The 27,786-nt window shown below is 42.7% G+C and overlaps 1 protein-coding gene across 6 annotated transcripts in view; it reads left to right on the top strand.

Moving 5' to 3' along the window:
- The window catches only part of LOC136877020 (protein big brother), a 213,039-nt gene that overhangs the window by 137,880 nt on the left and 47,373 nt on the right, over positions 1–27,786 (top strand). For 3 of the 6 annotated variants that reach the window (XR_010860698.2, XR_010860697.2, XR_010860696.2), the window contains exon 6: positions 5,591–5,713. The exons of 2 other annotated variants lie outside the window; for them this stretch is intronic. The gene's annotated coding sequence lies outside the window, so the exon portion shown is untranslated. The remainder of the gene's footprint in view (positions 1–5,590; positions 5,714–27,786) is intronic. One more of the 6 variants, XR_010860699.2, reaches the window with a different exon arrangement.

Below are 27,786 nucleotides of genomic sequence, written 5' to 3'. Positions count from 1 at the left end.
GGATTTGAACCACGGAACCCAGCGGTGAGAGGCCGGCACGCTGTCGCCTGAGCCATGGAGGCTTCGGCACTTGTAAATTAATTAATTAATTATTAATTAATTAATTAAATAAATACATTTTTAAAATGTGTTCGTTAATTTGAAAGCTCAGTAAAATGGTTCAGGTCTTGTTATATTTTTGGTTCTTACCGCTGTTTTAAGACGAGATGTCTACCTGTCTGTCTGCTGCGCCCTTTTTCAATTATTGTGATTCGAACGGCAACCTTTAGAACGAAATATCAGTATTTCCGTTGGTTTCTTTTAGCTACCTTAACAGTAATAAATATCAGAATTTATTGAAATTGCTTATGACCAAACGCTGATATGGCTCACATTTCCATGAAAGTTGAATAATAATAATAATAATAATAATAATAATAATAATAATAATAATAATAATAATAATAATAATAATAATAATAATAATAGAATAAGATGTATCTTTTCCCCGCGAAAAGTCAAGTTTTTTCAGGATTGCCCAAGCATATGTAACATAATATTGAGTCGTTAATGTGGCAGCAGGCCCCAGGTGATATAAAAAATGCACCCCAACTCAACACCTTACAATTTCCATGAGAATCTGCGCCCTTTCATTGCTCCTGACATTAGCAGCAGGGGGTTGACATGTGCTTTGTGTCGGGGTAACAGGCCGGGAAATGGCCCCCCGCGGCGTTCCGGCCCCTTTGTTGGAGTCAGCAAAGTTTAAAGTAGCTTTTGAGAATGACCCTTGTCATACGCCCTGCTGAGGAATGGAGCCTGCCCGGTGTGTTGACTGACTACAGGGGCAATATGCTTGACTCGAGTGTTGATGTGCCTCTCACTCAAGTGTTTTCTCCATAGGGGCTATAATGATACAGATAAACCTTCCAGAGGCTTGAGAATGACAATGATTCCTCTTGTCTCATCTTTCACTGGGGTTTCCGAAGGGAGAGCAATACTATTCCTATACTTTTATAATAAAGGGAAGCGAATAACCTACTTAGAATTTGAATAGAGGTACTTTCCCTCTATTTCTAAATATCGGAAATTAGAGAGTGGGAGAGAGAGAGAGAATGAAATAAGCTGGATAGTCTACTTCTTTTGTAGGGGGTAACTCAGCAGATCGAAAATCTATTAAAAGAAACATTACTTCCTATTGCGAATTGAATGTTGAATCCTGAGCCCGAAGGCTGATCAGATCCAGAACAGTTTCACCCTCAGCTACTACAGAAAACCTTTGCGTCACTGAAGAGGCGTACTAGGCAAGTAAGAAGTAAGCCTTATTCCCGCTACATTTCTCATTCCGACTGCCTGTAAGCGCTATTACACACAAGTCTGCAAACTCACCAAAATGTATGTACTGATCGACTCTATTAGTAGCACCTTCACGCCATTCATAATAGCGACTGGGCTGAATAAGAAAAATAACTGTTATACCATAGTCTCATGATAATTGTGAACACACATAGGCTATTTATAATGCACTTATTATGGTATATATAAAAACCGATGAAATCAAATTCAAGTGATTTTATTGCTCAGTTAAACGTGTTTGATAAATTGCCATCAGATCAGAAAAAACTACCAATCAATATATTCAGGTGTAATCTTAAATAATGTGTAATCATGCATAATTTTTTTGCAGAGCAGCTTTTCTTTGAAACTGCAAACTTGATATATAGTCTATTGCAGTTACATATTATTTTGAGTATTTGCATGTGCTTTTATAGTTATCTTTTCCTTTGAGAATTTCTGTTGTATGCAACATAGTGCCTGACTAAATTAAATTCTATTCTGTTGTTTCTACTGCTTTATCGAAGCTAAACACGAGACAGCGAAGTCGCTGGCGCTAACGAATTTGTTCTAACCCATGGCAGAATAAATAGTGGGCTGTAAACAATAGTGCATAAACACCGATAGATATCGGTTTCTTTTACATGTGAACAATGATAAATTTTCAAAAATTCATCTAAACATAGCCATTATCGATTCCAGGAACTTGAAATTATTTTCCTTCCAAGACAAAGCATCCTTCATTCATATTCATTCTTTGATTAGCTCCCTTGTTTCTTCTTCCCAGAAACATATCACACATTCATCGGCCGTATTATGTAGTTGGTTAGGCCTGCTCAAAGTTGCAGTATCGAACCTCGTCTCAGACGAATGGCATATAAGAAAGCTTACATATGAGAGACCAATACACTGACTTGCTCGCAAAGAATATCTTTCAAGAGCACGCTGCCCTCTCTTAAAGCCAGTAACATTTAACTAGTAGTTCAAGAAACGTTTTACGTACATGTATGCTGACGTTCTTATAGGCACACGAATCAAGACCTTTTCCGTCCTCCCTTGCTCCATCGTCGTCAGATTGCTTTATATTTATTTAACTACTGGTACCTAAAACGTGAGATGAAACTTGACGTGTTGATCGCAGTGAGGCTCGTGGACGAGATTTTTGATTCTGGGTTCAGGTCGAAGTCCCGCAGGAATTTGGTATTTTAGTAAGGGAATTGCCCGACCGAGAGGGTAAAGGTGCCGGGCTGAGTGGCTCAGACGGCTGGGAGGCGCTGGCCTTCTGACCCTAACTTGGCAGGTTCGATTCTGACTGAGTCCGCTGGTGTATGAAGGTGCTCAAATACGTCAGCCTCGTGTCGCTAGATTTACTGGCTCGTAAAAATACTCCTGCGGAACCAAATTTCGGCACCTCGGCGTCTCCGAAAACCGTAAAAGTACTGTAGTTAGTGGGACATAAAGCCATTATTATTATTATTATTATTATTATTATTATTATTATTATTATTATTATTAGGGTAAAGGTGGACTCGATTCACTCAGAAGGATGTGGGTTTGATTCCCTGCCAGGATGGTGAAACATTTAGAAACGAGATTTCCACTTCTGGAGGGGCGTTCAGCTTATCACAGGAATAAGTACCAGTTAATTCACGGGGACATAAGCGACGGCTCTCTATACCACTTCGTATGGAGTCTGTGGATAGTGGAAACATGTAACTTCCATCCTCCTTTTGTTGAATGTATCCATACTCAAAAACTATGAATTTGTAATTTTCTTCTTGCCAGAACCTGTTATACTTCTTCCAAAGACTTGACTGGGAGAAACAAGCTCACAGTTTTACGTGGCTGTTGATGTGATTGTTAGCTGCAGGAGCTCTAGTTTTAAGTCGTATATGAACCATAGAGATGTAACATTTCACTTCAGTGTTCTTTCATGCATTCGTCAGGATTCGAATTGCGGCCGCAACGGGAAAGGTTGGAAAATAACTACAATAGTGTAAATCTTTGCATGTGTTGACTTATATGTATGTTGGGTATTCAGCCCGAAGGCTGGTTGGATCCTCAACAGGTTCACCATTAGCTGTCATAGATGGCCTAGGTGTTACTGAAGAGGCGTACTAGGGAAATGAGGAGTGAGGTAGTTTCCCGTTGCTTTCGTCATGTTGACTTATATGGTGGATCATAAATTCCTGATGGCAGTCGTTCTTTCGCAAAATCATTAGAGTACCTACTGCTAGCCAGAAACTGCCTGTTATGATTGCAAAGATGTCACGATGACAGGCTATGTACCCACAAAAGCATTTTCCTACGAAATTGCGGGAAAATGCAGTTTCCCAAAAAAAACTGCTGCTAGACGTATTTCTTGCTAGTATTTTAACGTCGTACCTATTGAAATGGATTTGAGGCGACGGTGGGATAGAAACATGCTAGGGCTGGGGAGGAATCAGCCGTGGCATTAAGGACTTGCCTGTTGTGAAAATGGGAAACCATGGAAAACGATCTTCATGACTGCCGATGATGGGATTCGAACCAGTCATCTACGAATATAAGCCAACATCTGCACGGCTCAAACAACACATCCAACTCGCTCGTTCCACCGAACATTTGTTTTCCGAAAGGAGTGTGGAAAATATATTCTGCGCTCATTTTTTGCACGCTTAATAATAAATGCTCCTAGTAACCACGATAACAAACCCGATTCAGAGATAGTGGATCGAAATGTCTTCTTGAAATGAGTATTTATCTCGCATACCTTTCCTGAAGGCGATGTTCCAAATACAATATGAAGTGTCTCATTCTGACCTGTGTAAACTTGTCTTTGATCTCTTAAATTAGGCCACTTCCGTAGAACAATACACTAGCGTAAATGTCCATTGCAATAGAGGCCTTTCCGCAATCGTAAAAAACTATTTGTTAGGTTCTATACGGATATTTTACACATTATACATGGTGCTAAACTATATGGTAGATAAGATAGCTGATATTAGGCAATAATCAGTTCCTTAAATATAATACTTCAACTGTCATAGTTTGTACAATTGAGACTTCTTCCATCATGTCAGGATGGTATAGTGAGAGAACTTGTTTTAAGCAGGAAGCTGTCGAAAAAGGAAGTCTGTATAGTGCTCACTCAGAGAATGAATTCAGTCTCTCCAGTCTTATCCCTGTGAATGCGTGAGGGAGTCATTGTTGTGAGTACTCTTAAGAGTTGGTGTACGATACCAAAATTATCCTAACTGTTCCATTCAGCGTAATGTTTTCCGTGTGAGGAGCCACGTTTGCAAAGGATAAGTAGACACTCAGTCCGTCTGCGAAGAGACATCAACCTGTTTGCAAGACGCCAGGGCCAGTTTTGGGAAACTGTTTGTACATCGTGTTTTGATTGTCTTTACACCTTAAGTAGCAAATTTGCTTTCAGGATTTACAAAACAAAATTGTTAAAAGAAAAGATCCCATTTAGGCTGCTAAGTAGTTGATTACATGATTCTTCAATGTCATTCAGTGAAGTTTAAAAGTAGCCTCACAGAGCTCGGTAGCTACAGTCGCTTAAGTGCGGCCAGTATCCAGTATTCGGAAGATAGTGGGTTCGAACCCCACTGTCGGCAGCCCTGAAGATGGTTTTCCGTGGTTTCCCATTTTCATACCAGGCAAATGCCGGGGCTGTACCTTAATAAAGGCCACGGCCGCTTCCTTCTCACTCCTAGCCCCTTCCAGTCCCATAGTCGCCATAAGACCTATCTGTGTCGGTGCGACGTAAAGCAAAAAAAAAAGTAGCCTCTTCTAACACTGATTGTCTTAGAAGTTTGACATCAGAATGTGTAATATCGGCTCCTTGTTCCTGCACGTTTCTCACAACCACTTGATTAGACCTTATCTCTCATACAACGCTCTCGGTTGAACATGAGGCTATCGTAAAATAATTCAAAAGCATTTTGCGTATTAATCGACAATATTCTTTGATTCTCGAATTACAAATTATTCTTTGGAAAACCTTCAGTGTTTTCAGTTCCCAAAGGTAATTTTCAAGGTTTAGAAAAAGACTCCTGCACTTCTGTCGCTACCGTACTGTGTTTTTTGTCTTCACGATAAGTTGTACTTTCGCAAACGTGGTCCTGGAGTGCGGAGAAACATTCTAGGCTGAAGCTAAATACTCTCCCGCTGTGAAACAGGAACTTAGTTTTCTGTGTCATTGAAAGAAATATGTGTATATAATCAACTACTAATAAATGTTGAAAAATATCGCAGTCTGTATCGCTAAAACTTGTTTCTTGTGATGCAGAAGAACTGGAATTTCTGGCCTGGAGCAGAGATAGGGCTTGAACGGAGAGGCTTCCGTTCTTCTTAACAGGAGGTTTTCTGACGGACGAAATCATTGGGTCTGACGAGGTCTACAACCTGCAAAGTAGGTCTTAATTATTTATAACTTTTTAATTTTTAGATTTTCTTTTATATTATGTTTTATATTATGGGCTCAAGGTAAAGCATATTATTAACTCAAAAATTCTGATTTTGACGAAACATGGTGACCAGAACCAGAAAATGACTGAACCTTTAAGCCTGATTCCGTTGTTCACATTTAACTTGATAAAAAGTGTTAATCATTCCCACTCAAGAGTCGGGTGTGGCCCGAGAGCACATTTTTAAGCAGTGGCTGGTAAGTCGTGGGGGCAAGGACTCTTGACATGCCTGCATTCAAACTCTTCACTTGTAACGGCAGTACCACGATTTAAGATTTAATCATGGAACGTGGCCGGTGACAGTGTTTGTCCAAATTCGTCAGGTCAAGTCGTTGGGTGTCCCTTGTCAGCGAATTCCTTCTGGACTAAGCACTGGAAATGTGATGGTAATCAATTATGATTGTCTAGAGGTCGTGTATTTCCCGTTGTGGTCCCCTTTAAGGGAAAATTTACATGTTTCTTCCGTACTGACACTGAAAGACAGTGGAAGTCCGATTCATTTAATAACCAGACATTTTATTTATAAGGTATGATCTGTGTATTTATATAATCAAACATGGAAATAACTTACAGCCTTTTGTAAACTCAGGCGATGTCGGTTTTTCACCAGTGCATCTATGCATCAAATCTCCGTGACTGTGTGTGAAATCTAGTTTCTCTTAGCCATGCGATTTTTCATGTCAGTTTCTTTCCAGTAACAATCTATAGTTATTCGTCAGTAATCTCCTTGGGATTCTACGCCAGTGAATACGTTCTACGACACTATCCGTTTGATTAGACTGTAGGTTACAGCCAAATGAAGTAGATCATTCGCTTAGGCCTTATTACCAGTAAATGGGTACGACTGCTCAGCGTGGAGACAACTGAGTAGCTGTTTAAAAACGGATGAGTGCTGTCAACAAATACCCGGCTGCACTAACATGGGACTTTAGATAAGCGATTCCCAACCAGGATTCTGCAAAAATGCGTAGAGTATTTTCAAACAGTCGTAATTTAACCGTTGTATGTCTGTAGTGGACGCTGCACATAAACTTGTATGATGATTCGACATGTGGATTTCTTGCTATCTGGTGTCTTAGAAAGAAACATGTCGCTTACGCTCGTTGGCCTCAGTTGACATGCCTTTTGGCGTTTCCAGCAAAAGAAATCTTTGTTTTATGCCAGAGCGTGCTGATTTCCATAATGACGGTTTACCGTTGTAGAACTTCCTGATTTCCGTAATGACGGTTTACCGTTGTAGAACTCCCTGATTTCCATAATGACGGTTTACCGTTGTAGAACTTCCTGATTTCCATAATGACGGTTTACCGTTGTAGAACTTCCTGATTTCCGTAATGACGGTTTACCGTTGTAGAACTTCCTGATTTCCATAATGACGGTTTACCGTTGTAGAACTCCCTGATTTCCATAATGACGGTTTACCGTTGTAGAACTTCCTTATTTCCATAATGACGGTTTACCGTTGTAGAACTTCCTGATTTCCATAATGACGGTTTACCGTTGTAGAACTTCCTGATTTCCATAATGACGGTTTACAGTTGTAGAACTTCCTGATTTCCATAATGACGGTTTACCGTTGTAGAACTTCATGCCTGCCTATCAAAGGTGCGCTCAGGAATAAAATTATTATGCTCCAAGATACAAGTCCAAATATCACACTGCACACTTCCCACAATCACTTTATTAGACCTAGATTGTTGGTCGTCCTTACCTACCAGTCAACGCTCTCGGTTGAATATGTATGTTTACCTACCGCCACTGACACTGACAGACAGGGGAAGGATCCGTTCGATTCAGGTCAACAGAATTGTGTATTTAAAGTTTCGCGCCTCTTGGGAAGCCAAACTACAGCATATTAACATCTGTAATAAATTATCGCTTGCAAATAACGGCTGCATTAATGCAACTAGGAACTTGGAGCGAGAACGTACAATTGGTTTGCAAGATCTAGGCATAGAAATGAATGATCAAGTTATGTCCAAAAACAGCCATCTTCCCAATGTAAGGAAGGTCTGACAGATACTACGAGACAGAGAAGTTCAGTCATGGACGAAGCTGCCGCACAAAGGCAAGGGCGTTGGACTCTTCCAGGAATACACGCCAGGGAACAAATGGATAAGAGATCACCGAGGCTTATCCTGTGCTGAATGGAGAGAGGCCATCGAGATGAGAGCGAATGTGTGCGCCGTTCGCTCCGTGCCGGGAAGGTCCCACGACAACACCCTCTGTCGGCGTTGCCACAGAGTGCACGAAACTCTTACCCTTGCCCTGGGTGCCTGTCCTCACCGGGAGGTATTGAGAAATTCCCGCCATCATTCCATACGACACATGATCGCGACCTCGCTGAGGGATCACGGTTTCAGGGTGCACGAAGAGGTTTCTGGCCCAGCTACCGGTGGGAGTAACAGGCGTATTGGCATGATAGCCTTTCAGCCAGCTAGCAAGCAAGGACTAATCTTAGATCCCACAATACGCTTCGAGTCGCACGTTGGCCAGGCCGAAGAGGTGGACGCCGAGAAGAAGTCGATTTACCAGTCTACCATGAATTACTATAAGGACTTGTATCACCTAGACAATATTTCCGTCCATGGACTCATGATCGGAGCTCGAGGCACAATCCCTAAATTTCTTGTTCAGGCATGGGATTCTCTCGGTCTCAACCGGACACGACTTCACGACATCGCTCTCGCCGCAATACGAGGTTCAGTAACCATACTCCGCAACCATCTATATAACATTTGAAGAACCATACATCATTCCACATTCCAAATTCTTTCCAAACTTATTCCTGAGCCTTGTGATGGGTATTTCTATCTGGCATATTAGCAAACTTAGAAGACAAAATACTGTGTAGTTGATACACTTTGTCCTTATGGCAGCCTCCTCATGGGAGAAGTTGTATTAATAAAGAAATAAATAAAACTGTTTATCTTTTTAACTGAAAATGAATTTTACAAAATGCTTTGCAGAGACACTATTTTCAAATTTATTTATTTATTTATTTATTTATTTATTTATTTATTTATTTACTTATTTATTTATTTATTTATTTGAAATGCTTTCGTATGAACCGGGCGAGCTGGCCGTGCGGTTAGAGGCGCGCGGCTGTGAGCTTGCATCCGGGAGATAGCGAGTTTGAATCCCACTGTCGGCAGCCCTGAAGATGGTTTTCCGTGGTTTCCCATTTTCACACCAGGCAAATGCTGTGGCTGTATCTTAATTAAGGCCACGGCCGCTTCCTTCCAACTCCTAGGTCTTTCCTATCCCATCTTCGCCATAAGACATATCTGTGTCGGTGAGACGTAAAGCCACTAGCAAACAAAAAAGCTTTTGTATGAACATAAAACTCGTGCTTCTATTAACAACGGTTTTTGTAAAAGTAATGTGGACGCTTCTCTATGAAGAATATTAATTAAATACTGATCAAAAATGTTACTGAAAATATAATAATTGCAATTCGACTCTCTTACAGTACCGGGTGCTTCAAATACTCCGCAATAGAATGGGTGGTCGACCTGGTCCACTGTAGGACTTTTCATTTTAATGCATGAAAAGACTACATGCAAGAGCGTTATGTCGAAAGAGTTGCCGAATGTTGCAGGGACTTACTGGGAAATCGATTTGCTGAAATGCAGCATGAGGGCTCTGTGCATTGCTCAGAGTACAAACAGATATAGCGCGTAAACATTAAATCTGATAAAATGCTTAGCAGTGGAAAGACTACGTTATAAAAAAGAGCAGCTGCACTTTATGCACGGCAGTATCCAGTCAGATGACATCCAGATCGCAGTAGGTTCCCGAATGTAGGACACTGTCAAGGAATCCAGAGAAAATGAGAGATTCCGTTGCCAGATACCCTCATATTTCAGCTGTGGACACACATTGAATATATACTCATGTTGAAGTGCATTGGATTATTGAACATAATTTGCAATAGCACCCATTTAAATGACACACAACTCAGCGCCTGCAACCGGGTGAACATGCCCATCGCGGGGCTTTCTGCGAGTAGATCGCTGAACAAGTGAGTGACGGATTACTGAGCATAAATTACGTTGCTATTTAAATGTTATAAATTTACTTATATATTCTAGTGTTTTATATTGTTTTGGTTTACCAGATTGCACCTCCAAGAAGAGCCCGATTAAATCCCCATGGGGCTATTTTATTTTATAGGGCTATCTGCGCGACGAAGTTTACGCAGCATCAACTGCAAATAGGTTGACTTTGTGCACAAACTTCGTCCAGCAACAGCAACTATCACACTGACATTGTTAACAAGAGTGCTAGAGAGTTGAATGAGAAGAGAGTCGCAGTGTGTGCAGAAAATGAATTTGAACCTTTATTGTGAGAAAACTTGCAGCAATATTCATACCCTTTCTTCTCCATACAAATGCACCTGCTATGTGCGGTATCCCAACATGCTGCAGAATATGAATCTGAAGCACCTGGTACACCATTATTTTATATTTTACCCTATGTTCTCTACGGTTCCTTAATGTTTAGTTGAATATGTCTGGGGCTTCTTCAAACAAAATAGGTTAAACACTGTGCTAGACCCTGCATTAGCTCAGTAAGTTCAGCAGTTCCACCCTATTTAGGTGCACAACTATTCTAAGAGTGTTCTTGCAAAATTTAATTACACTAACTCACTACCACAAAAATTAACGCATGTTATCATATGGCAAACATGGATGGCGACGAGCAGTCCCAAAGCTACTGAACAATATAGAATCAGAACGTACCATGCCTCTGTGTGGAGGCGAAAGAGTTCAAGACTTAAGAGTTCGCGAGGCTTTGTGGCGGATGCATTTAAAACTCGTGGTCAGTGAAGTGATTTACAGGACGCTTCGTAGTAGTTTTACTGCTTCAGAAGATTCAATTCTTATGAACAAGAAACGATTGTGGTCACGGAGTCTTCCACATGTCTAGAATGATTTAATACAAAATATTATTTCTTTGTTCACATTATAGGTCTTGCAAATTAAACTGGCCTCCGAATGTCTTAATGGAGAAGTTAGGAGGGAGTTTTCGATAGCATGGGAAGAAACGTGAAAGAAAAGGAATACAACAATTACAAAGAAAAATGAATACGGAATTAATAACAGATAAACCAACAATTTCCTCAAATTAAATCCCGAGGACAAAACCCAACGAGAACATTAAAATATTCAAAATATTCTCACTAAAATCGTTGACAAAATAGAGATTTTCTTTCTTTCTTTCATTCTTAATCTGTTTACCCTCCAAGGTTGGTTTTTCCATCGGACTCGGCGAGGGATCCCACTTCTACCGCCTCAAGGGCAGTGTCCTGGAGCATGAAATCTTGAGTCGGGGGAAATAATTGAGGAGGAGGACCAGTACCTCGCCCTGGCGGCCTCGCCTGCTATGCTAAACAGGGGCCTTGTGATGGTATGGGAGGTTTGGAAGGGATAGACAAGGAAGAGGAAAGGAAGCGGCCGGGGCATTAAGTTAGATACCATCCCGGCATTTGCCTTGAGGAGGAGAAGTGGGCAACCAGGGAAACTACTTCGAGGATGGCTGAGGAGGGAATCGAACCCACCGCTACTCAGTTGACCTCCCGAGACTGAGTGGACCCCGTTCCAGCCCTCGTACCACTTTTAAAATTTCGTGGCAGAGCCGGGAATCGAACCCGGACCTCTGGGGGTGGCAGCTAATCATACTAACCACTACACCACAGAGGCGGGCAGAGATTTTCACTAAATGATATTATCTCAGATTATTTAAAACATGATAAACACAATGCAATTGCAGTATAACTTCCCCGAAATGAAATGAAGTGGCGTATGGCTTTTAGTGCCGGGAGTGTCCGAGGGCATGTTCGGCTCGCCAGGTGCAGGCCTTTTGATTTGACTCCCGAAGGCGACCTGCGGGTCGTGATGAGGATGAAATGATGATGTAGACGACACATACACCCAGCCCCCGTGCTAGCGGAGTTAACCAATGATGGTTAAAATTCTCAACCTGCCGGGAATCGAACCCGGGATCCCTGTGACCAAATGCCAGCACGCTAACCATTTGGCCATGGAACCGGACACTTCCCTCTACCTCCACAATTGTGCAAGGACATCATTTATTGTATGCTATCGCACTTAGTTTTTTTCGTTTGTAAGAACGGCGAGGTCGTGTCAGATGAGACTTCAAATTTTCACTCGTAATAAATTATGTTCAGTGGTCTTTGGTTCATAAGAAATTACAGTGTATTTTGGTGATAATGATGTTTGTTGTTTAAAGGGGCCTAAAATCTAGGTCATCGGCCCCTAATGGTACGTAATCAGACGAAATGTAATGACAAATTAAAAGTCTTAAATCCTCCACTGACCAGAATCCAAAACGAAGAATGAATGGATGGATATGAATTTAGAACAGTCAGTGGATCCAATCCGCAAAGCCTCACATTCTCAGAAACTGACGTAAAACAACAGTATTACTGACCAAGGGACTTCTTCTATAGCACAATACTGAATCGATGATGCTTGTAGTCTAAAGGGGTCCACAATCCAAGTCATCGGCCCCTCATAATGGTACTTATCGCTAGGAAAGTAGAACCATGCTATTTGTCATGTTGCAGTACTAATCAAAAGTAGCGTAGATTCCCCGTATTCCGCACATTATGCTACTACTTACTGGTAATGAAATTCGCACATGTAACACAGACCTACTGTATGGTGTTTCGCACATTGCGGCACCATTTGCAGGCAACGCAAACCTATGGTGGTCATCATTTAACTGTAGGCCTACTAACCACAGGGACTCGTACTATCCCGTTGTGTTTCTCATATAGTGGGTACTAATCATAGGCAAACCAGAACCATGGGTTCCCTCATCCCATGGTGTCGCTCATATAGTGGTACTAATCACAGGTACTATAAAACCCGACAGCACACTCTGTTGCTACTAATCACAAACGTATTTGGACCTAATATAGTGGTACTACGCGCAAGCAAAAGTGACCTATGGTATACTCACCAGTCGCCTTATGTTTATCCCACCAGCGAAGAACAGACTTCTTTGTACCGAGCGAGTTGGTTGCGCGACATGGGCCGTATAGCTGTAAGCTCGCATTCCGTAGAAGAAGCCCTTAACCATGAATTTCAAGGACTTCTCATTTCCACACCAAGCAAATTTACCTTTACTAATGTCAGAGCTGCTACATTCCTAATACTTTCCTATCCATTTGCCGCCGAAACTCGTCTCAGTTATTGTGACTTTAATCCCACAGCAATTGTCACTCCTGTTGCTGCTACCTGGACTTACCTGTGCAGTTTTCATTGACCACGAGAAGAACTATACTTGCCCCGCTAGCCAGCATTTCTACTTTCTGAAAGGTCAATTGTATTTGCGATATTTAGCCTATAGGTTGGGATAATGAGGTATGAGATATGGCAATCCCTATACGAATGAAAGACAATTGATGTAACAGTAGATTTTTGATCGAATGAAGGAGTCGGCGAGTGTTGATTTCCGTATGTTTATTCACTGCCGGGTAGAAACATGCAACATCCTCAAGGACTGTCTTCAGTGGCACCAAGGTATAATATGTGCATGCTGAGGGTTTGTTGTGTTATTGATTCATTTGTCACGGACATCGGCGATCAGATGGCGGTCAAGAGGTCTGTCCGTGCGCAGGCAGTAACTGTGCTGAGGTCAGAGGTCAACAGTGTTTGCAACATTCATTCTAAGGTACAGCCATATCCTGCTGACGAATACGTGCTCCTGTAGAACAACTGCAGCCATTTGAACGTGGTCGCATTGCGGGCCTGCGGGAAGCTGGACGGACGTATTGACGGATTGTTGCACTGGGCACAATGTATCAGTGGTGTGTCGCTGTTTTGAACAGTGGTCTGTGGATCATTCCCACACCCGCAGATCAGGCTCCGGAAGTCCACGTAGTACGGACGCACGTCGAGATCGACACATTGTGCGAGCAGCGTGGCCGACCGAACACCATCCAGGACCATTGGAAACAGTCTGCTTGCAGCAGGAGTACAATCACGTGTGTCTCTGGCCAGGCTTTCACTGACACCACGACACCACCAAGCACGGCTACTCTGGTGTCGTGAAAGAGTCGACTGGAGAGGGGAAGGGCGCTCTGTTGTCTTCAGTGACGAGAGTAGATTCTGTCTGTATGCAGGTGATGGACGTACACGTATACGGCGTAGACCTGGTGAGCGGCCTATTCCAGAGTGCATTCGCCCACGACACCCAGGACCCACCCCAGGCTTCATAGTGTTACAACTCGCGGTCACAGTTAGTGTTTCTGCAGAGTAACGTAACCAGTGCCCGCTACATTGCACAGGTTGTTGTCCCAGCGCTTTGACAGGAAGGTGAAGTGATTTTCCAGCAGGACAGTGCACGTCCACATACAGCTCCTGCGACGCACCGTGCTCTTCGCGGTGTACAACAACTGCCCTGGCCAACAAGATCACCGGATCTCTCGCCAATCGAACACGTATGGGATATATGAAGCGGGAACTTACGCGTTCCCCAGAGCCTGCAAGAACCATTGCCGAATTGCATCAAAAGGTGCAAGATGCCTGAGACAATCTATCGCAGGATGCCATTCGGCACCTTTATGATAGTTTGTATTGCCGCCAGAGGTGGGTACACTGTGTATTAATGCACTGTTGGGGCACCGTTTACTGTGACATGTGTGTTTCATTCGGTCGGAACTTGTAGTCATATACCGTACGCACATCTTTTAGCGATACATGGACACCCTAGTGTTGAATAGGTCGACCTCGGGTACCTTCGAGTTTCGTATTGGCAACCTTTGAAACACGAACTATGAATCGCTTATGCATCGCTGTGCGACATCTGGCGTACTAGTACTGTTGTTGTTTACACAGCAAAGCCGAAGTATAGAATTCATGCTAGGAACAAGATGCGCATCGAGAAATGTTATATAACGTGTGTATGACACAGTTGTTGGCTCAAGATGATAAAGGTTTAGAAAATTCATATCGATCATATTATCGATTCAATTCAGATTTCATTTCCATTCAGTTGGCAGTATTACCGAAACCGGGAGAGCTCCCTCCTTACTCCTCCTACCAGTACAAAGAAATATCGCTAAAAGGTGCGCGGTCTTTACTCCTGCAATGATGAACTACCTCTCACATCGTTTGTGAATAAAATGACCTTGTCCTTGGATGTTTAATTTTTTTCCAGCAGTGTATGTTGAAATGAACATATATACAGTATATACATTATTTACACGTACACGCACTTTTTCCGTGTCTATATTGTATTCTTGACCGTCGGTACCGAAGGTGTGTGCATCCTTCAATATCAATTACTTCGCGGCTAGTCTGAGCAAAAATTCAATGTTTATTGTTTAATATCTGTAAACCAGATACATGTTAATTGAGCATTTACAAGAATTCGTGTTTGTAAATTTTCAGTACTCAAGCCACTTGTGTTCGGAATGCTGAAGTTGTTTATTATTATTATTATTATTATTATTATTATTATTATCATTATTATCAGTCTCTTTAGCTAAATGGTTAGCATACTGGCTTTCGGTTCAGAGGGTTCCGAGTTCAATTCCCGGCCGGGCTGGACATTTTAAACAGAGGTAGATTTATAATAAAGGCTCGCTAAGCATGTGCCTGGCGGTAGCAAATTTTTGCTAATACTAGTTTTTGTTAATACCTTCAATAATATTTTTATATGCTTCGAATAATTAGAAGTTATTATCCTAAATTTTCGCTATTTATTCTTAAAACAGCACATCTGTATGGTCTTACTGAAAGAAAGTTGCCTGTCACTTTAAGCCCCTTTTCAATACGACAGTTCAGTTCCCGAGCTATCGCTACTGGCTAATGGTATGTCGGCTTCTTGTTCGTTGTTAACCACAATCTCTACAGAGGAGGGATTTGTCTAACATCTAGGCCTACTAGCAAACGAAACTCTGTTCGATTGTTAGACGAGTTCGCTACAGTACTGTCAAAGTGAGACGAAAACATCTGTGACTGGCGAATTCGATTTCATCTTTAAAAGTTGTAAGGTTTTGAAACCACTACTGAGGTCTGCGTCAGGAACGGCATCCGGCCGTAAAAACATGCCATATAATTTCATCTCGCCTCATACCCTATTCCGTATCAGAAAACGGGACAAAGGGGTACACTACTTGTATAGTGAACCAGATTCTACAATTATTTAAACTACTTGACTGTTTTTTTTTTTTTGGAGGGTGCATGCTATAATTGTGCCATGATTTTCATTGCGTATATTTAATTCCCCTACACGGGGCGCGGGTTTTTGTGTTCGTCTTAATAGCTTTTTCATCATCTACATAAAATACTCCACACTGTCAGCCACACCAAGAGAGTTGGCTGTGCGGTTTGGGTCACGTAGCTGTAAGATTACATTCGGGAGATACTGGGTTCTAACCCTGCTGTCGGCAGCCCTAAAGACTGTTACTTTGTGGTTTCATATTTATACACTAAGCAGATGCTTAACTAAGGCCACGATCGCTTACTTCAGCCCTAGTCCTGTCCTACACTGTCGTCGTCATAAGACATGCCAGTGTCGGAGAGACAAAAAACAAATGGCAAAACTTCCAACCATTACAAAGACAGAACACACACCTTCAAATAGGGTTGTGCCAGAAAGTGCATGCGACCATAAAACTGGGTCAAATCTACATGGAAGTGCCGACTCCAGGAAACTATTATGGCTACTATTATTTCTGGTTACAGGGTTTTATGTTTCAGTAAGAAAAGAGAAGTTCACATGTTCATTGAGGCGGGGGCGGGGGTAAACCTGTAACCACCCACTTTACATACGCCGCTACGTCAACCGGCTGCACTGGGATTCGATCCTGCAATCTTGAACATTGGAGGCGAACACCTGTCAAAATTACTGTAAGCAGTGCCCAATGCTGAGAGGCAATACGCTAACGAGGGCTGTTTCTCATCTTAGATTTCCCTGGACTCTGCTGTTCTGATTACATCAGACATGAATGCAGTCGTAAAATTCCATGCAGATGTTGCTCCTCCTTCATTATTCCGTCGGCTGGGGGAAGCAAAGGGTGCAGGCAGGTCGTGGACAAAGCAGTCGGGGCGTGTACATGACAAACTGCTGATCATTGCACACTGTCGAAAGGGTCATCTAATAGACAGCGATTATATTGCTTTCTCAGAGTTCCATTTATCTTGTCTTCAATACACTCCACTTTATTAAAAAGTAGATGATTGCTCCTCACTTCAAGGATCATCCTGATCTTCTAGGGGAAGAGAGCTAGATTAGTTATGAGAAATATGCTCTAAATTGTGAGGCCTGTAGATTATATTCACGCTGAAGTGAACGTCAACTTTAACCTTTCATTTGGTAGTTCACAAAAAACATAATTACAAAATGAATGTTTAAGAAATCGGTGTTAAAATTCTTTGTAGGTTATATTTATAGCTAATTAATTGTTGGGCATTAAAATTTCCGAGCCGAGTACCTCGGACGGTAGAGTGACAAGTTCGATCGTGGCTCAGTCCGGCGGTATTTGAAGGTGCTTAGAGACGCCAGCCTCGTATCGGTAGATTTACCGGCAAGTAAAAGAAACCCTACGGGACAAACTTCCAGCAGCTCGGCGTCTTCGAAAACTGTAAGAGAAAGCTAGTTAGTAAGATGTAAAATATTATTATGGGCACTTAAATAACGTTACTTGGGAATAACATCAACACGTTCGTGGCTGAGTTCGATATTACTATTCCCCCTTCCTACTGTAAGAGGATATTTTCCGTCTTCCGTATTGTTGTGGTAGATATAAGAAAGTTGGAAGACTTAATTGTAGTAGAGATTCATTTAAATATTAGACTAAAGTAGGGGTGCAAGCTGTCGCCAATATTGTTCAGCATATTTATTAACAATATTTTGGATAACGAAGGGAAGGAGAATTGACAAGCCCATGTCTTAACAATAAAGAAATTCCTGGCCTGGTTTTTGCAGACTACATCCTTCTGTTGTCTCTGACATTAGTTGGTTTGCAAAACATCATCATAATAACGGCTGAATATTGCAGAAAATGGAGTTTAAAAATTAGCATTTATTATAAGTCAAAAGTAATGGTATGTGAAAAGGGAAATACACTGACTGACAGAGCAAATGCAACACCAAGAAGGAGTGGTTCGAAAGGGATGAAAGTTGGGGAAAAAACAGAGACGGCACGGACGAATAATTGATGTTTATTTCAAACCGATATGCAGGTTACACAATGCGCACGGCATCGACTCAGTAGGATGTAGGACCACCGCGAGCGGCGATGCACGCAGAAACACGTTGAGGTACAGAGTCAATAAGAGTGCGGATGGTGTCCTGAGGGATGGTTCTCCATTCTCTGTCAACCATTTGCCACAGTTGGTCGTCCGTACGAGGCTGGGGCAGAGTTTGCAAACGGCGTCCAATGAGATCCCACACGTGTTCGATTGGTGAGAGATCCGGAGAGTACGCTGGCCACGGAAGCATCTGTACACCTCGTAGAGCCTGTTGGGAGATGCGAGCAGTGTGTGGGCGGGCATTATCCTGCTGAAACAGAGCATTGGGCAGCCCCTGAAGGTACGGGAGTGCCACCGGCCGCAGCACATGCTGCACGTAGCGGTGGGCATTTAACGTGCCTTGAATACGCACTAGAGGTGACGTGGAATCATACGCAATAGCGCCCCAAACCATGATGCCGCGTTGTCTAGCGGTACGGCGCTCCACAGTTACTGCCGGATTTGACCTTTCTCCACGCCGACGCCACACTCGTCTGCGGTGACTATCACTGACAGAACAGAAGCGTGACTCATCGGAGAACACGACGTTCCGCCATTCCCTCATCCAAGTCGCTCTAGCCCGGCACCATGCCATGCGTGCACGTCTATGCTGTGGAGTCAATGGTAGTCTTCTGAGCGGACGCCGGGAGTGCAGGCCTCCTTCAACCAATCGACGGGAAATTGTTCTGGTCGATATTGGAACAGCCAGGGTGTCTTGCACATGCTGAAGAATGGCGGTTGACGTGGCGTGCGGGGCTGCCACCGCTTGGCGGCGGATGCGCCGATCCTCGCGTGCTGACGTCACTCGGGCTGCGCCTGGACCCCTCGCACATGCCACATGTCCTTGCGCCAACCATCTTCCCCACAGGCGCTGCACCGTGGACACATCCCTATGGGTATCGGCTGCGATTTGACGAAGCGACCAACCTGCCCTTCTCAGCCCGATCACCATACCCCTCGTAAAGTCGTCTGTCTGCTGGAAATGCCTCCGTTGACGGCGGCCTGGCATTCTTAGCTATACACGTGTCCTGTGGCACACGACAACACGTTCTACAATGACTGTCGGCTGAGAAATCACGGTACGAAGGGGGCCATTCGCCAACGCCGTGTCCCATTTATCGTTCGCTACGTGCGCAGCACAGTGGCACATTTCACATCATGAGCATACCTCAGTGACGTCAGTCTACCCTGCAATTGGCATAAAGTACTGACCACTCCTTTTTGGTGTTGCATTTGCTCTGTCAGTCAGTGTACATTAAAAAGAAAGGTGGTGGTTAGGTTTAGAATTAGTAATACCGATAGGCAATAAAATATAATATTTAGGAATTATACTAGCGTCGAAATGGTAAGTGGAATGAACAGATTCGACGAGCACAAGATGTATGGAGAGAAATATGCCACATACGGAATATAAGCTGCATAAAAATATTTTAAATTCGCTTGTAAAACACAGGGCACTGTATGGGGTATTGGAAAAAGCAGTGAAGAATTAGATGGAATAGGCCTCAGGGGCTCTGAACTTGGGAGCATTGGTTGGCAACCACGGGGCCGTTAACAGAGTCCTGGCATTGCTTCCACGTACTTGTGCCAGACTCCTCGCTTTCATCTATCCTATCCGACCTGCCTTGGACAGCTCTTGTTCTTTTCCGACCCCGCCAGTATTAGAGCACTCGAAGCCTAGTGAGTCTTTCATTTTAACGCCCTTGTCTTTCTTTGCCGATACCTTCATTTTCCGAAGTGCCGGATCCCTTCAATTTTTTTCTCTGATTAGTGTTTTATAGAGGGTGGTTGCCTAGTTTGTACTTCATCTTAAAATAATAATCACCACCATCACTTAACAGCGCTGACAGTCTATTTTCGATGCATTTCCGCCTATTTTTCGTGCACCACCGGTCGAACAAGACAGCCGACAGAAAAGCCGAGCGTTTAGCTACCACTGGTGGTCCACACGCGATATCGGCCTGTTTTCCTGCCATTGTGGATGGTTTCGAGAGCGATTTCTCATCGTATTATTGCCGTAAGATTAATCCCGCCCTATGCAGACGTATGACAATTAAATTCACCGCTAAATATGCTGAGAAGGCAACAATAAATGAATCAGTATGAAAGCGTATATTTGCGTACTGTATGAAGTGGGTTTCTTGATGGATACAGTACTTTTGTATCCATCTCTTAGCACAGGCCAGAGTAAAGTGTAGCTTCCACCGAAGTCCCAGTCTCATCCATGGCTGTGACAATATGGAAGCTGCTGGGGTATGGGTGGTGCTGAGTAATGACATTCAGAGCACTAGTGCATCTGAGTGTTATGAAAGGTGTTGCTCATAGAGTCAGTCATGGTGCAGTAGCACTTTCTGACCCAGTGAGGAAAGCAATGGCAAACTACCTCACTCCTCGTCTTGCCTAGTACGCCTCATTTTGGTGCTGCCATTGGTTTTTGCGGTTTCCTTATAACCGTAAAATCTTTGGTGGTACTATTTGAGGATCCAACCAGCCTCTGGGCTGATGACCTAACAGACATGAAGTGGGTAAGAATAGTTGGTCCCATGCACGGCAGCCTTTAACCTAGTGATTAACCTGATAGGCTACTCATATCTGTCGTATCCTTAGTGAACTTCAGAGCAGCATATACCTTTCCAGAAATAGAATTATCGGTGCTATATTTCTCATCTTGATGAGTAGACATTTGCCGCCAGTTAGGTATGGAATTTCTTCCGCAGAATAAATGAGAGAGAGCGCGACTAGTCTCAGTCAGTGAAGCCAAAAATAACAGGAGAAATGTATTTGATGATTCAAGCATGAAATATGTCACGGAGCTAGGCAGCTATGAAGGCCCAAGAAAGGAAGGCATGGTAGGAACAGAGGTTGATGAGTCACTCCAAAGGTCGCTTGATAAAATATGGACCCAGCTGATAATATCGCTGATTCACCGTTTCATGGACTCACCAGCCACGAGCTGTATGTGAACTCTTTGCTCGTTACTCAGCGTTACTCAGGTTGTACAGTAAGGTCGTGCGTGGGCAACCATACCCTGTCTTCTATATAAATCTCCCCTGTGACAGCCAAGAGATACTGTTAGTTTAATTGAATCCACAATCCAGAGGACTAACAAGGCTAGCGAAGAAGGAAATCTTTATTTAAGGAAAATGACAATTGTGGAGAGTGTTGTTTTAAGGAGACGTACAGTAACAGCATTCGAATTACGAACCTTCCACGCGTTGATTTTCCTATCGGTGCAGGCGTCAGACGTTGTCATATGTCAGCAAAGTTATGGAGAAATGAAATATATACTACACCAATGGGTTATAGGAAAATGTATTGTAGAAAGTTTCTAAGAAAATATATTTTTATGTATGTATTTTATTTAGCTATGGTACTGCTTGTGCCGGCCCCGTGGTGTAGGGGTAGCGTGCCTGCCTCTTACCCGGAGGCCCCGGGTTCGATTCCCGGCCAGGTCAGGGATTTTTACCTGGACCTGAGGGCTGGTTCGAGGTCCACTCAGCCTACGTGATTAGAATTGAGGAGCTGTCTGACGGTGAGATAGCGGCCCCGGTCTAGAAAGCCAAGAATAACGGCCGAGAGGATCCGTCGTGCTGACCACACGGCACCTCGTAATCTGCAGGCCTTCGGGCTGAGCAGCGGTCGCTTGGTAGGCCAAGGCCCTTCAAGGGCTGTAGTGCCATGGGGTTTGGTTTGGTTTTTATGGTACTGCTTAAGCCTCGCACAGCTTGAGGAAGAAAGAGCATGATGAAAACACGCTGAATAATTTACGAAACAAAACACATACTTGTAAAAAGTGAAAGAGAAAACAGTATAGAAGTGGGGAGAGTGTACAATATAGAAAATAGAAAGAAAATACAGCAAAAAAAGAAAAAGAAACGAAGGAAAATTAATTCACAGAAGGAAAACATGAATGTCTATTTGTTTCAGCCTCTGAATAGCCGTTTTTGACGCAGTCGTTAGTTCCGGAGAAGGCTCTACAGTACAGCAAAGTCATCTCTGTAAGGCCATGAAGTCCCTGAGAGGGGTGGAAGGTAAAGGCTTCTACTATCCGTAACCTCGGCGCTTGGTAGGGTAGAGTGATTTAGCTCTACGTCCGGCCGCCTTTGCCCTCTGGAATTAACCTGGTACTCATTTCTGGTGTAGGTTGAATGAACCTCATAACCATATGCACCTCCGAAAGTGGAAATCTCGTTTCTTAAATTTTTTTACCTCCTGACAGGGAATCGAACCCACGTCCTTCCATGTGAACAGAGAACGCCTTTACCGGGCGAGGCCTGCGTAGGTTCGAAGAGCTATCTCTCCATTCATTGGGGGTTATTATTATTATTATTATTATTATTATTATTATTATTATTATTATTATTATTATTATTATGTCCGACTGGTTGACTGAATGGTCAGCGTACTGGCCTTCGGTTCAGAGGGTCTCGTGTTCGATTCGCGGCCGGGTCGGGGATTTTAACCTTCATTGGTTAATTCTAATGACCCGGAGGCTGGGTGTTTGTGCTGTCCGCAACATCCTTGCAACTCACACACCACACATAACTCTTATCTTCCACCACAATAACACGCAGTTACCTACACATGGCAGATGCCGCTCACCCTCATCGGAGGGTCTGCCTACAAGGATTGCACTCGGCTATAAATAGCCACACGAAAAAACAACATTATTATTAATAAACCAAAATTGATATAGCCTAATCACTGAGCAACTGAGGTAGAAATATCATGCATCCTAAAGCTTCTAAATTGATGAAGTTTATACTAGAACTACGTTTGTTTGAAAATGAGATATCACTGAAAAGAAAAAAATGAATTGTAGGGCGAGTGTTCCCTTCTAAATCTGCTTTACACTTATCATAATGGAGCCCAGGAAGATGGAAAGATTCTTGCAGGTATGTGGATGCCCTCTGTCAGTCAGCTGCTGTCATGTTGCTATTGTCGGAGCAGCTGATACTTCAACACGGCGACATTTTCCTTCAGTTGTTTGCTCATACACATTCAGAAGAAAAGAAAGCTCAGATGTCCCCGGGGCGGCACGGCAGCACAAAGAGAAGTAATCGCTGTGAGAACTCCCCTGTACACCTGTACTCGAGTCAAGCCGATGATGACACTGGTAATCCTCTCAACAGGTTCAGCCCGACAGGCAGATACGTAACATATAATTACGGGGGGGAAAACTTTAGTTCTATCTCAACGAGGAATACATGAAACCCTGAACACAAACTGCACTGATCAGAATTCAAAATATTCTCGAAAATGTGCAATAACCTTTCCGTAGTGATACTGACACGAAACTGTTTGGGTTGGACGAGACGGATTGCGGTGAAACTTGGGTGAATGATCAATTAACATACCGTAAATTGAATAATAATAATAATAATAATAATAATAATAATAATAATAATTTCGGAAAAGCAAAAGCAGCGTTACAATTGTTTTCTGAAAATTCAATGTTCACAACACGTGCACAATTTCACGCTCTACAAAATTATTCTACTAATTTTGAGATTTACTTCTGTATCTTTTATAATGGGAACTGTAATATTAATTCTTGTATATCTAATCTACATATACAGGGTGGGTCGTTCGTCACCTTAACCCCTCTTTATTTCATTTTTATTGTATTTTATAAGTACAACAAAATTTGACGTTTATTTTACATTATAAGATGTATTCAACACCATGTGTCCAAAATATCAGTGTGAGCAACACCTTTATCCTAACACAATTGAATACGCCACAAGTATATACAAACACTTCTCTCCGATGTTCAGTAGCGATATTGCCTGGCTTTTTCCTTGATGAAACCCCACACAGAGTTGTCTGGAACGGACAAGTCAGGGCTCCTCAGTGGCCAGGTCTTTGGAGGTGGGGGGGGGGGGGGGGGGGCGTGCTGCCTCCGATCTGCGCCCAATCGGCCTGTCTAGAAACAGTTCATTAAGGCATTCTCTAACACTATAGCAAAATGCTCAGGGACTCCATCTGTTGCAGGATTATGGATCTGCTATTCCAGCTTCCGTGAGTTGCGGATAGAGCCATGACAGCCCGTCAACGGGGCCATTAAAGAATGGTCTATGAATGCGGTTCGCAGTCATGCCAGCCCAGATCATAACATATTCCTGTGAGAAATAGGATCTGTCCTTACTCCAAAACACAACGTTTCGATTTTTTTTTTTTTTTTTTTTTGCTATTGGCTTTACGTCGCACCGACACAGATATGTCTTATGACGACGATGGGGACAGGGGATGGGGATGGAAAGGAAGCGGCCGTGGCCTTAATTAAGGTACAGCCCCAGTATTTGCCTGGTGTGGAAATGGGAAACCACGGAAAACCATCTTCAGGGCTGCCGACAGTGGGGTTCGAACCTACTATCTCCCGAATACTGGATACTGGTCGCACTTAAGCGACTGCAGCTATCGAGCTCGGTTCGATTTCTTTAACTTCGGTAAATTGCGCACTCATCCGTGAACATGATGTTATTGCGATCTAAAACTATCTTGGAAACGATTCATAACATCACCATCGTCGCGCCAATATTGGGTGTCTCGTGCACCCACACAGCTGGAACCAAACGCTCTTCACCAGAGTACGAACTCCTGTCTGCCACGGTGACAGTTCTAGTTCGAACTGATACATGCAACAGTTCCCCACATCGTTAAAGATTTTTGCGCATTGTTATGAAAAAAGGGTTCAGCGCGAGTTATGGCCCAAAATATGTATTGTATATAACATATTTATAAAATCCAGTGTTTTCTGTCCAGTTGTGGATCCGTCCGAGGATTTTTACTGACTTCCCGACGTGGTTTTGCTGAAAAATATTAAACCTCCTGCAAGTTTGACGGAAATTTTTCAAATAATGAGGAAAATGTCCGAATGTATCGGCGCTCTCTACAGCTAATACGAGAGATTTTTCCTATCAGGCGGTTGCCATATTCATTCTGACCGCCTTCGTAGTGCAGTGGTTTTGCGCTGTTGGCTACCATCCTTCTTTTTTTTTTTACAATTTGTTTCACGTTGCACCGACACAGATAGGTCTTATGGCGCGATGGGATAGGAAAGTCCTGGGAGTGCGAAGGAAGCGGCCGTGGCCTTAATTAAGGTACAACGCCAGCATTTGCCTCGTGTGAAAATGGAAAACCACGGAAAACCATCTTCAGGACTGCCGACAGTGGGGATCGAACCCAGCATCTCCCGGGTGCAAGCTCACAGCTGCGCGCCCCTAACCGCACAGCTACCATCCTTCGAGACATGGGCTGGATTCCCGGCAATACCAGAAACTTACGACTGCCTGGAGGGCTGCTAGGTAGTTTGCTTTTTACTATTCATTCTCCTTGCCTTACTGACGTCATGGCTGTAATTCTAGCTCTTTGCCGCTCTGATTGCATACACAAATACGTACAGAATTGAAGGTTGGCAATTCGGGATATTTATTCTCTTATTCTCCTGAGGACGACATTGACACATAATTTGAGTTCCTAGTTGTGATTCGTGCATCCGGGAGATAGTGGGTTCGAATCCCACTGTCGGCAGCCCTGATTTTCCGTGGTTTCCCATTTTCACACCAAGCAAATGCTGGGGCTGTACCTTAATTAAGGCCACGGCCGCTTCCTTTCAACTCCTAGGCCTTTCCTATCCCATCGCCGCCATTAGACCTACCTGTGTTGGTGCGACGTAAAGCCACTAGCAAAAAAAAGTTGTGATTCTTATCCTTTATATTTCTGAGTATGTACTTAATACTGTAGTAGAACATTGAAGTTTGGTGCTTTGTGGGTTTTTATCCTCTAACTACATTCACTTGAAAAGGATATTGCCTCCGAAGTTCATTTCTGATTAATAATGCTGTCCTGAAGTTAAAAGAATGGACTTTCGAAACGTCAAAGTTCACTATTTTGTCCACTACCAATTTGCTCATTGAAATTGATGATATATTGTTTGATAAAATGATTAGAATGGATTATTTTTGCAGCGATCACATAAATACGTTTAATGAAATATAAGCCATCCAGGCCGCAAAGTATATATTTCAAATGCTTTGGAATGTGTTACGTCGGTTAATGGACCTCACATTGAAATTGTTTGGAGAATTCAACTCGAGTAGATATTACAATACTAGATAAGTATATACTTGATTGGTGTATAATTCATGTTTATAACAGTGTAAACCTGCGAAGGGTTTCACTAAATCATCACTTTTATCTGTCATCACTGTCCTCAGCTTCAGTTCCTACTGTTCGTGAAGAAGCCCAGCAACAGCCTAATTTAACTGACTGCAGAGTTTTCCTGATTTCTTTTGTGACATCTGAAGTACACATCGGAAAATGATCTTTAACTAACTCTTCCGAAATTAGACTTCATCTACGAAATATGTTTGTACACTGCAACCATTCCCTGCGCTAGGTATACTATATCTACAACCATGAAGGAAACGGTTATGAAATAATAAATAAGAAGATAAGGTATGCCCAAACGATGACATTTTGTGGAAGAGATTATATACTGTTGGAGCATTTTAAGAAACGCTCAACACGTTTATTAGGAGCTACTCCAGAGACAGATCTTCATCTAAATCAAGACCTGGTATGAAGGTTGCTGAATTCTACAAAGGAAGCACACCTTCGTTAGACTACAAACTACCATATTCCAGGCACTAATTCACTGTTCATTTGGTCTCTATCCATGGTATTTCGTCACCTAACCATTAAGTGAAATAACACTGAGGTATGCATACATTTAGGTCTACATTAGAAGCACTTTCTCCCCGTCGTAGAGAGGCTTACATCTAGTACAGTATACTAATATATATATAAAAATAGAGCTTTATTACTAGTGGCAAAAATGAGTGAAATTGGATTAGACAAAAGAGTGACTGAATGGGTGGCTATATTTCTAGAAAACAGATCTAATTTAGGCGAAGCTTTATCTGACCCTGTAATAATTAAGTGAGGCATTTCTGAACGCAGTATATTGGACTTTTATGTTTTTCTTATATATATAAATGGTAGGAGTAAAGAAGTGGAATCCGAGACAAGGCTTTTTGCGGATGATGTTATTCTGTATATAGTAATACATAAGTTACAAGATTGTGAGAAACTGCAAAATGACCTCGATAATGTTGTGAGATGGACAGTGGGCAATGGTATGAATAAACAGGGTTACAAGTCAGGTTGTGTTTCACAAATAGGAAAAATCCTCTCAGTTTTAATTACTGTGTTGATGGGATGTAAGTTCCTTTTGGGGATCATCGTAAGTACCTAGGTGGTAATATAAGGAAAGATCTTCATTGGGGTAATCACATAAATGGGATTGTAAATAAAGGGTAGCCTACTGATCTCTTCACATGGTTATGAGGGTATTTAGGAGTTGTAGTGAGGATGTAAAGGAGAGAACATATACGTCTCTGGTAAGACCCCAACTAGAGTATGGTTCCAGTGTATGGGACCCTCACCAGGATTACTTGATTCAAGGACTGGAAAAAATCCAAAGAAAAGCAGCTCGATTTGTTCTGGGTGATTTCCGACAAAAGAGTAGCGTTACAGAAATGTTGCAAAGTTTGGGTTGGGAAGAATTGAGAGCAATAAGAAGAGCTGCTCGACTAAGTGGTATGTTGGCGAGCTGTCAGCGGAGAGATGGCATGGAATGACATTAATAGACGAATAAGTTTGAGTGGTGTCTTGAGGAGTCGGAAAGATCACAATATGAAGATAAAGTTGGAATTCAGGAGGACAAATTGGGCAAATATTCG

This window comes from Anabrus simplex, chromosome 7 (genome assembly GCF_040414725.1).
Source record: "Anabrus simplex isolate iqAnaSimp1 chromosome 7, ASM4041472v1, whole genome shotgun sequence".
Lineage (NCBI taxonomy): Eukaryota > Metazoa > Arthropoda > Insecta > Orthoptera > Tettigoniidae > Anabrus > Anabrus simplex.
The sequence above is the reverse complement of the archived record's forward strand: the minus strand, read 5'-3'. Positions and strand labels throughout refer to the sequence as shown.